Below are 12,500 nucleotides of genomic sequence, written 5' to 3'. Positions count from 1 at the left end.
AATGATTGCTGCCTCACTGAACATAAAAGCCTAAATTGCTGGCATCAGTTGAGCAACGGTTCTTGAAGATCAGGAAAAAATTATCTGTAGGGTGTTGATGGTCAGACTCTATAACTTCAGCCTCCAACTGAAAGCCCTAAACACTAGCACTTTTTCAGTCAACTTTTGTGTTTCCATATGAAATTTCCACTACCATGGTGAGTAATTTTTCACATCTTCACAGAACTATCAATGGATTCCTCTCACCCTCTTACACATACATATAAGACTAATGCAACAGAACCCCCCAAACCCCTACAATCTTGGCCCTGATAGCAGGAGAGGGTATGAAAAGTACCAGGGAAATTGTGGGATAAAATAACAATAAAATACTAACATAATGAAGATAATACCTCGCTATACCTCACCCCACCAAGGAAACAAAAAAAAAACACATATTCACAGTAGGATAGAGCATACAACCTACATGCGGGCAAACACAGCAATATACAACCAGGAATTATAAGGTACTAACCTGATTCATAGAGACTGCTTAGCTGGGATGGTGATTCTCTCATGCTCTATCCTACCCTATATCCATGGTGGATTTTTTGTCTTCCAGAGTAATAGCCCCCCAGAGGTGGTCATATTATACAATGCAATGATTTGTTCATTGTATATTATTACTAAAGTTATATATTTAGTATATCTTTTCCATATTTTACCCCACCAACGTTCCTGGTACCTTTCATGCTCTCTCCTGCTATCAGGGCCAAGATTGTTACTAATGGGGTTTACGCTGCATGATTTATATACATTTGGATAGTAGAGATTTAGAGGAATTCATCTATACCACAATCATTACAGTTGGTTAGGCATAGGTATTCTGAAAAATTACCGAACATAGTGCCCGTGTAATGTTTAATGTTTGAAAATAAATGTGCTAGACATCAAAGATCATATAGCACTATGGTAAAGTATTGCGTTGGAAAGGGCAAAGGAGAGTTAAAGATTACGATAAAATGTGTTAGATGTCAAAGGTTTAAGAACGTTATAGGATAATATGGTAGTGAAAAGGGGGATAGGGGAGCAAGTGAGCTAGAGGAGAAGTTAGTATAAAGGGGAGGGGAGGGCGATTGAGTGAATTATAGTGTATCTGTCACTGGAGAATGTACAGGAAAAATGTTCAACAAAGAATAGAGATAGCTGTTGAAGAGTAAGAGAAAAATCTGGGAAGAGGAGATGGTGTTACATATCAAAGATTAGAGGGTGTTACAGGAAAGTGTGGTAATGAAAATATGGAAAGGAGGGAAGTAAATGAAGTAGAGCAGTGATTAATAAATGGGAAAGGTTAAGGAGGTAGATCGATTAAATGAATTGTATTGTATCTGTGACTGGTGAAGGAATAGGGATAATAGGTGATAATGTTATATATGGTTATATTAGTAGTAGGGGATTAGGTATCTGGGGGTTGAGACAAAGGATCAGGAATGGTGAAGATGTAGTGTCTGGGGGTTCGATAAGGACAGTGGGGTCTGGGGAAGGATATTGTGATAAAAGACATTCACGCATATATCCAGGAGGGAGTGGGAAGGATAGTAGGGAAGGTTGGGGTTTTGGGGGGAGGTTCAGTTTGGGTGGTATGGGCAGTTTGGGTGGTTGAGAGGATGAGGCATCTTGGGAAGGGGTTGGGGGAACATAAGGGGGCAGAGCAAGTGAGTGAATTGCAGTGTATCTGAGACTGCGGAAGGAGTAAGGACACTGATCAAGGAAAACAGAGGTGGCTGTTGGAGAACTAGGAGGAGAAGAATCCAGGGGTTAAGAAAGAGAGACTAGGGAAGGTGGTGAAGCACTAGGAAAAGTGTTTGGAGAGGAGGGGTCTGGAGAAGGACACTGTTATGATAGAGAGGATTTGTGAGTATTCAAGTGGTAGAGAGGGTGGGGTATGTTGGGAGGGTGTAGGAGGAAGGGGGGTGGAAGGAACTTGGGAAGGAGGAGGATGAATATCTGCAAATACTTTAAATGTAGCAGAAGTAGGAACAGAGGGACTGGGGGCTGGATGAGGGAGCGGAGTGTTCCCTTGGATCATCTTTAGGAAGTTTCGGATGTCTTCAAGGGTTTCTGAAGGGGAATTTGGTATAGAGGACTAAGAAACAAAGCATCAATTATAAGGAGGAGAAGAGAAGATGGATATCTGAGGAACAGATAAAGAGGGTGTAGGAGAGAATGTTTAGGTTGTCTGGTACAACAACTAGAGTGAGGAGGAGGGGTTGGTATCCGGGAAGTGGTAGAGATTGGAGTATCTGGATCTAGGATGGAAAATGGATTTGACTGGTGGATAGGGTGAGTAGACATAGGACGTAGGTTTTGGGTATTAGGAAAAGATACCTGGGGAGATGCAAAAATATCTTGTGTAGATGGTGAGCGAGCAGAACGCAGGACTGTTTTGGAATAAGTTGAGAGAGAAAAACCTCATCGTCGTGCTTCCTGTCTGGCCTCTCGTAGAGTGAAGCCTAGTTTAAATCTGAGGACTGCTACTTATAGGCAGGGCAGCTCCTATAAAACACATTATGGGAGTCTCCGCAATTGGCATATGTACGTGACTGAGTGGGGCAATTTGAACGGTCATGACCAGGTTGGGCACATGGATGACATTGGGCTGTGGAGCAACAATGTTTGGCAGGGTGGCCAAAACGCCAACATTTTTTACATTGACAAGGAAGGGGTTGATATTGTCGGACATGATAAGACAATCCACCAATATAAACCTCATGGGGGAGGTCTTGTCTATGGGAGCTAATGTTGACAATATTGACACAAGATTTATGTTGGCCTCTAGGAGGAAGAGTGTAACACTGTACTGCTACTGTATCATATTCATCAAGGCAAGAAAGTAGGTCATTTTCACAGTCTGACCAATCCTTGTTATACATGGGACAAGCATTTTGGGGAATAGAAACAGTTCCAGTACAAGTATTAAGAGCTGGGTGAGGTTCGGCACGAATGGGTTTGCCAGTAAGGTCAGTTAGGGCAGATAGTGCACGAGCTTGAGCTTCAGATGTAACCATTACAAGGCGTGAACGATCAGAGCGACTGCGAAAGGTAATCTTGCCTACTTGTTTCTGGAGGCACTGCTGAAAGAGAAGGGTATTCTCATAACAGGGGGCTGTGGGGGGAATCACAATCAATCGATCCCACTTGGCTGGGCCAAATAGAGTACCCAGAAGATTTGCAGAGGTAGAAGTAGTAGAAGGACGAGGGCGAGAGGAAGATGGGGTGGTGTGGAGTGGAGTAGTTCTGCGGGGGGATGAAACAATAAGGATGAAGAGTAGTAATAAGGGAAGAGGGGGTTGACATTGAAGAGGGTCGTGCAGTAGGGGATGAAGAGGAAAATATTGGGGATGAGGAAAAGATATTTTCCAGGGGTTGAGTAATAACCTGAATGGGTTTTTCAGAATGGTTAGAGTTGTTGTAAGCGTTGAAAAGGGGGTATTAGCATCAGTGGTCGGAGCTGTGGTCAAAGGAGGGGCAAGGGTCAGAAAAAACACTAAAAATCAAATTAAGATAGGCTATTTAATGAAGGGGCAAGCCTTAATGCCTCTATCAAGGGTAAGGAATCTTCATCTCTGGCCATGGTGAGCCTGAATAAACTGGGGAAAAGAAATGGTCTACCCCTTAGGGTCCCCATAAGGGGTAAGGGCTAAGCAATTAAGTAAGGGAATACCGTGCCCATGGCTCCCGGAGGCCGTTCGTGACTGACGCAAAGCCAGCCTTTCATCCTTTCAACACGGCTCTCACACCTTAAGAATGGGATAGAAGAAGGGAGTAAAGAAGATACGGAAGAGGAAAGAAGAGAAGAAAGGACCAAGCAAAATTAGTTGAGGCAAGGGCTGAGGCCCAAGGTAGGGGTAATCATCTACATTGGGTCTCAGTCCCCATCTTCTAAGCCCTACGACCACGACAACAAGCTAGGTTTTGGTAAGGTAGTGCCCGTGTAAACCAAACATGGCACCATCTGAGTGAGTTTCCAGAAATCACAAGAGTATTCTCATACATATCACATTATATAAAGGAGACTACTATACTGTATACAGAAATATTCTAGAATGTTAGTTTAGGTTTACATGGATTTCTTTTTTCATTTCTTAATAAAAAATTATATTTAAGATCCTCTGTAGCACAAGATCAAAACAGAAATTAGCCAGATGTAAACTTTTGCTACTGTCTTTGTTTGGAACGCAGTGGGCAAATATTGCACCACGTTGGTGTTGCTAGCAGGGCTGGCCACTTTTCTGTAGAAACATTTCTGCTGTTTTCTAAACATTAGAGGATAAAGAAAATGGATATGATAAAATTTAACCATCCACTATCATAAACGGATGAATATGAGAGTACAGTTACAGAGGATAGGGTCAGAGTCTGATGATTATAGGAGTCCTGCATTACTTTCTTGTTCATGGCACTTTATGAAACAATATACACTAAGTGCATTATTAAGACAATAAGATAATAACATTCAACAACATAAAATGCACCCGCATCTCTTTATAGAAAATGCATTAGATGTATAACTATAGAAAATGTGGCACTGAACCTGTAAACCTGATTTATCTAAAACATATACAACTACTCATAGGGAGTGTGTTGCAGGGCTGAGGGATTAAAGTCACTCTATAGGAATGTGGTTCTGCCTTTGGTGATGCCTAGCTGGAAGACCTGGCTGAATTGACACTGGATGAAACTTCCGCTGTGATGACATTCAGTCTACCACATCATATCAATTCATACCAGGATGGTTTCAGCAATTTTCTAGTTTGATTTATTTGAACATGGAAAAATATTTCAATATTGCTTTGAATATTTTTCCTTTACATCAAACTATCTGTAGTCATTGGAAAAGAAAAGAAAAGAAAAAAAAAAAAAAAAAAAAAAAAAAAAGTAAAAAAAAAAAAAAAAAAAAAAAAAAAAACAGCTTACAGAAAAAAAATCTGTAGGCTCTTTAGTCCTATCATCAGACTCTTCATTTTAATACAGTGAAAGAGCAATATAACAACATGGCTTTATTTTGAATTCATATATTATTTCATAGAATCACAAAACAGGAACCCACATATATATGGGGAGATCTTGATCCATCATCATTTTTCATCTGTGAACATACACTTTAAGGGGGGAAGGTGGGTTGCTCAAAAGTTTACCCTTCATAGACTTGTGATAATGATGAAAATTATGGATGATCCCTTTGAAGGTTTTTGGTTTTCAACAGAATCTTTGTGGTAGTTTGTGCATTTAAGCTGTGGTTCAATTATATCAGAATTCAATTTCTGATAAGTCCTAACAAACTTTTACCAAAATTTGAAAATTGCAAGGAGAAACAGCAACACTCTCCTTTACACACTGACCTTCTCATCTGTCCTGATTACTGGTATTCAACCATCTTAACCCTAAAATGACAGGGTATAATTTTCTATATCAATTATTCCAGCGACTACTGGCATCTGTCTAGCCTTTCCAGCAGGGTGTTTGCAGTGTGAAGCCGGACTATCTGCTCGCTCATTACAGTGAGTCATAACGCATATACAAATTTCCTTTCATGATGGCTATAAGCATGCCATTCAGTAAGGGGTTAAACCTCTCTCCTTCCCCAGAACTAGATATAAAAATCCCTAGGTCTTGGTCTGGAAGGCATTTCGCATGCATGCAATACGTGCAAAAAGCCTTAAATTAATGCTGAAATGCAAAAATTGATGGAAAAAGTATAAGTGTATTAGGGCCTAAGAGTGACACACAGAGACAGACAGAAATGGACACCCCATATTATAGTACGTAAGAATCAGAATAGCATACAACATAGTTTAAGCTGCAGCGGCCTCATATTTACCAGTTAATGACAAAAATGTATGCTGCACAGCACCACTCTGAGACTAAGTCCACAACACCCTCACGCAGGCAGAGTTCTTTGTTTAAGTCTACATTTTTTTATAAAATTGTTTTCTATATGTCACATTTTCTGTTAACACATTTTCTTTAAATGTATTTTCTATAAATGTCACATTTTCTATGGACCACTATTAACCAACCTGGTAAGTTCTGATTAGTATATTTCTTTATACCATACTTTCCTTATTCTATGATGATACATTATAGTTCATCTTCTATTTACTGTAGGTACTTTACTTTTTCTGTGCTTTTTTTTTTATTAACTTTATTCATTCTTAACAATCTAACTACAGCACTGCCTCTTTACAAGAATCGTTTGGGCATGAGCATTTTCAGGCACCAGGTTTCACAGTAGGATCCTGGCCATTTCGTGGAAGGAAGCCACTGAGAGATGTTTTGTTTTTCAGTGTTACATCAATTCTGGGTTATTCTTAAGACTATGTAGTGGCAACGAAGAAATGGTTAATGGTTAATTGTTAACCCTAAGCCGCTGGGCATGGCATGTACATACATATCATTGCCCATTGTGTGTTGAATTTAGTAATTGGTTTTATATATAGATTGCTCCACAAGTACTGTCACCAACAAGCCAATTACGCAAACTACCTGTCACCTGTTTACCCTTTTCCTTGATTTTCAATAATATTTTCTAATATTTAATTCTGCTGTTAGTAATGTCAGTGACACTATAGTAATTATAATGTTTATAAACACAACAGTATCAATATTGATGGCAATGGGGGGGGGGGAGCATTTTCCCGCTTTTTCAAGGAAAAATGAGGTCGCAACATTTACTAATTGACTCCTTTGTGGCTAAGCATTGGTAGACCCATCTATGTGCAGAAACATTTAATCAAGCATTGCCAAAGGGAACACATCATTTTCCTGTCGACATTCGGTTAAAAGCAAAATAAATGTGCTAGAATATCTAAGGTCATACAGCACTATAGGAAGGTACAGTAAAGGTAGTGAAGGGTAGCTTAGTTAGTTGTTAGTCTCAATGTATCAACTATCGAGAGTAATACTGAAAAGGTTAAAGATGGGTAAAGAAGTTGATGAGTGAATGGGTTACATTGGGTTTAGGTAATGGGATTAGATCAAGTGAAGGGTATGTATGCATCTGAGGAAGGAGAAAAGGTTGTCAAAGCAGAAGAGGATGTGTAAGAAAAGTCTTTTGGAGGCAGATAACAGATGGGTTGTAAGAAGAAAGGATATGACAAAGTTCAGGTCTGTGAGAGCGGAAACCACGAATATTCCAATGTAGGAGAGCTATATCTTAGTTGTTCTATAAGTGATACTGTATACAGAGCGTGTTAGAGAATTTGAAGGGCAAGGAGCAAGGGGATGAGATAAGGAATTAGAGGGGGGGATGTAGTATCAGGAGGTGGAGGATCTGGGGAAGGGCATAGTTGTGGCATGAGGGATTCACATGTGTATCCAGGAGGGAGTGGAAGGGATAGAGGGGATATAAGGAGGGTTAATGTTGGTGTAGATGAAGCTAGGGGAGATGGGCTGTGTTGGGAGTTGGAGGAAGGGGCGTAGGGGGAATGTGAGTAAGAGGCTGGATATTGGCAGTTACTTTGCGTGTGGAGGGAGCAGCTGTGGAATCTGAGAGTGAATGAGGGTTTTCGGTGTCATTTTGAGCACATAGTTTTGAATACTTTCTTGAGCTTCTGAAACGGAGTTGATTGGGGAGTTTTGTGAGAAAAAGGTTTTCTTTTGAGGGGGGGGGGGGGGAAGAGGAGACAGGTGTCTGAGGAGCAGAGGCAAAGGTAGGTGGAGGTGAGTGCATGGTAGGAGAAGGGATGGAGCGTTTAGTCTGTCAACTACAGGTAGTGCGGCTAAGGAGAGGGGAAGGTGTTAGGGCTGTAGCAAAGATTGGAGTGTCTGGATCTAGAGTCACAAAAGAAATTGACTGGGGAAGGTAGGAGGTAGAAGTGAGGAAGTAAGATGTAGGAGGGATAGGTACAGGGGAGGGTGTAGGAACATCTTGAGCGGGAGGGGATGGGGCAGAGCGAGCGACACTATTGGAGTAGGGAGTATGAGGAAACCTTGTTGACGTGCTTCCTTAGTCTCACATAGAGTGACCAAGTCTGTATCTGAGTTGCCACCTCAGACTCAATTTGTAGGTGGGGCAGTTCCCATAAAATACATTATGGCAGCTGCTGCGGTTAGCACAGGTGTGTGACTGTGCAGAGCAGTTTGATTGGTTATGACCACAGAGGGCATTGGGCTGTGGAACAACAGTGTTTGGCAGGATATCATAAATGCCAAAAGTTTTGACATTAACAAGGAGGAGGTTGATATAGTCAGACAAGGAGGGATTCTCCACCAATGTAAACATTAAAAAAAAGGTTCTATCTACAGAAAGTAATTTTGGCAATGTTGGTGGAATTTTTACAATGACCTCTAGCATTGTACTGATAGTAGATCATAGTCCGTTAGGTAGGCAACTAAGTCTTCTTTACAATCTGGCCAATTTTTGTTAACCCATTAACACCAGTATATTTTGTAGCCGAAAATAAAAGATTCCGGGTGGCTACAAAATCTGCCCGCCCACCAGCCACGGCCCACTGCTGCGTCAGAGCGCGAGCCCTGATACAGCATCGCACTGGTGGGACACCTGGCAATGTTTATTTTTTCGGGTGTCTCATACGTGGGACACCTGTCATTAGTGGGTTAAAGATAGGGCAGTTTGCTGGGGAGAGAGAGAGAGTGCCGGTACAAGTATTAAGAGTTGGATGAAGTTCTGCAGGACTGGAGTCAACTGAGAGATCAGTTAGAGTTGATAATGCTATAGCTTGGGTTTCAGATGTAACTCTGACAAGACGGGAATGATCAGGTCAGCTACAGTAAGAGACTTTGCCAACTTGTTTTTAGAGACATTACTGAAAGAGAAGAGTTGGCTGGGCTAAGTAGAGAATTTAAGATATTTGTAGGGTTGGTGGTGGTGGATGGTCAGGGACATGTTGAAGAGGGAGTATTCTTGAGGGAGGTAGTATTACAGGGAGGTGGACAATAAGGCTGTAAAGTAGTAGTAAGGGAAGGGGTGACTGGTGAAGAAGGTTGTAGAGGTAGAGGTGATGGAGTTGAGAAAGTTGGTAGAGTAGGAATGTCTCCTGGAGATTAAGTCTTGACTTGGTTGGGTAATGTACTAGTAGGCACCAAGGAGTGGCTAGTAGTTGTAGTGTTCATAGTCGTGGTCAAAGGAGAGTCTGGGGTCAGAGAACCAGGAATTTGAATTGGTAAGGCTACTTGATAAAGGGGCAAGCCTTATTGCCCATAACAAGGGTATAACGTCTTCATTATTGGCCATGATAAGCCTAACCTATGATGGGGAAAGAAACAGTCCGCCCCTCAGGGTCCCTTTAAGGGGTAAGGACTAGACAACTAAAACAAGGGAATACTGTACTTATAGCTCCCTCAGGCTATTCAGGTCTGGCACATAGTCAGCCTTTCATCCTTTCAGCATGGCTCTCACTTTAGGAAGTGGATAGTAGAAGGGGTTGGAGAAGGGATGGAAACAAAAAAGCAGGAGGGGGAAAAGACCATGCAAAATTAGTTGAGTCGAGGGCTGAGGTCCAAGGTAGGGGACATCTCCAGCACTAGGTCCCAGTCCCTGTCACTTAAACAAAGTAATCCAGACAGTAGAACGAAGGAAACGGAAGTTTGGCGTTTCCAAATATAAAGGTACTTAGTTTATTATATTATGGTCTGAACACAGCTCTATCTTCCCGTACATACCGAGGTGAAGAAAAGTGTCCCGGGGGGTGTTGGGGCAGATACCCCTTCAATCCTCCCCTCTGGCAGTGGCCAAAGAGCATGCCTAGTCACAGCAATTGATATTGTTAGATTAGGTTGGGTTTAATGGTTAGTATGTATTTGAAGGGATTGGAAGGTATGAATTCCTGTAGATTTTACCGAAAGGTGGCTGGATTCCCGTAGAGTATTTTTGTGCTGGTTTTACACATTTTTGTTCTCTATTTTTCTTATCTAAGCATTGCTTTACCCTGTAATTCCCCTAGTATAGTTCATGACCTCCTCTGCTATCAGGACAATCAAATCAAAATCATTGATAGAGAAATATTACACAGATCTCCTCAACGATTCATTCACATAAGTAAAATCCCCAAGAATTGATGATATCATTGGATTTACTGCAGAAAACCATCATTTTCTTTTGACTTTGTCTCTTGGAGGGTGAGTCGGGCTGCTTAACAATTACCAGTCAACCATGGGAAAATTGCCTTTTCCCACAGCTGCCCATCCTAGCCCACTGCTGCCAATCTCACTCATTGCACATTTAACTTTAACTTAATGGTTAGTTGCCTTAGTTGTTTACTGTCCAGATAAAGTATAGTTGGTAATTCTTTATAGTGCAGATGTACTCTCTAGAGACTAACATCCGGTTTGTTAAAATTGCGATACACACATGCATGTACAATGAATAAATGCATATCTGACTATGTATCTGATAGATATACATTTATCTATTTATCTATAAGGCAGATATGCATGTCTCGACTGTTGGATATACATTTTTTTCTGTGTATATGCATGTCCGTATAATCAAAATTCATTAGGTCAAGCCTCGCACAATTTTAACAAACTGGCCATAAGAAGCCACTTCCTTCACAAATTTATTAAACAATTTTTGTTACTGTGAGTGTGCCCTTCAGTCACTTCCCTAGAAGAGAGTTGATGCAGGGCTCTGCCCATCAACATCCCTGACAAACATAATTTTCATCTCACTATGCACTGATAGATGGAGCAGAAAATAGGGAGCACTGAATAAATTTTGGCTGTGAGCGGCACTTTCCACAATCTCTTTCCTTTATTTGTGGCATTACTGTGCATGATTGCACATTATTTCTTGTACTAATGACTGCAACTACTTGTTTTCTACAAGAATATCATCTTCAATTTGCCCTAGCTTCTTGTGTCCATACCATTAGGATTAACTGCAGAGTTAATCCACAAGTAATCATTGCATAGATAGTAGCAGTAATTCGGCTGTGGAGCATCAAGCAATCACTGGGGCTTCTGTCCCTCAAAGTACTCTAGAAAAATACCAAGAACCCTCCAATTCATATATGATATCAAAAAAGACCTTGTAGACCTCACTAGTAATTTACCATCAGATTAGAAACAACCCAGTTATATCTTGCCAAGATATATATTTTGGTGGTCTGCTTGCCTTTGCCAATACACTCAGTCTTATAAGGGTTTGAGACTCCAAAATTCACGTTTGTATGTTACCAATATCAATGTTATATACAGTGCACAGCAAAAGAACTGCTAAAAGTATATGAGGTATATCAATATTCCACTATGCAATGTAAGATAACTGTTAATGATTGGTGTGCACCAATGGATGTGCACTGGGTGGTGTAGCCACCTGCATGCACTAGAGATGCCTTCTATAAACATGTGTATATACGTATATATATATACATGTGTGTATATACATACATACATACATACATACATATGTATATATAAAATATATATATATATATAATATAAAAAAATATATATATATATACATATATATAATATATATACAATATAATATATATATATATATATATATATATATAATGTATATAAAATATATATATAGATATAGATAGAACGATAGATATATGATTGCATCATTTTGTGTATAATTTTGTGCCTCAAATGACTGCTCTGTACACTGTACATGTCCAGTACACATCGCTTTCTTTCCAAACTGGTCAATATTAGTTTCAAATACAAATTGGATTAGGTTTAGGTGTTGTAAAAATCTTATCTCCATATGGTCTGTCTTTCTAACTTTCTGTCCAAGTTATTACTTTGCTTCATATCCAGCCTAGGACTACATTCTTAACAACAGACTTTTGGCATTTCCAAGAATTACCAAGAAAATCACTTGTTTTTCAATGCCATTCTGAGACATCTACTTTAGCATATTTATTGTGGTATGCCTTTTACCAACACAATTCTAAATTATTATTGTTTACCTGATTACTCTATTTAACATTGTCATTATCTTTTTATTTCATCACCCAAGGTATGTATTCTACCCAGTCATGTACCATCAATGATAAGTTCGCCCGTGTGAATCCTGTTTGTTGACCGAGATGTTTTCTAAAGGAGAGGTATGCCATGCAACCATAAGCCTATGTCTCTGAGGCTCTCAGAGCCACTGGCTGGACTAAACTTTACAACACATCAACCAAACGCAGTTTCTGGATTATTTCGATGGCTATTTATGAAGCGGTGTTGACATGGTTCCATGACAACGACTGCTTGAATTAGTGCGATAAATGTAGTAAGAGGGGTAGTAATATGAAGTTTTACAAGGCCGTGTAGGGGCCAGAGTTGCCAACTGGCAGTACTTGAGGGAACAGCTGGCCAGCAACCACAACTTACACACATATTTATCACTTTATCTATAAAATAGACGTAGAACAGCACTCACCTTTCGAAACGTGTAACTTTTGGTGTTCATAACGCACAATTGTTTTATTAAATCAACCACAAATACATGGGGTATATAGTTAAATCTTAAAGTAAAGCCCTACGCTAGAAAACAT

Source organism: Penaeus vannamei, chromosome 20, assembly GCF_042767895.1.
Source record: "Penaeus vannamei isolate JL-2024 chromosome 20, ASM4276789v1, whole genome shotgun sequence".
Classification (NCBI taxonomy): domain Eukaryota; kingdom Metazoa; phylum Arthropoda; class Malacostraca; order Decapoda; family Penaeidae; genus Penaeus; species Penaeus vannamei.
The sequence above is the reverse complement of the archived record's forward strand: the minus strand, read 5'-3'. Positions refer to the sequence as shown.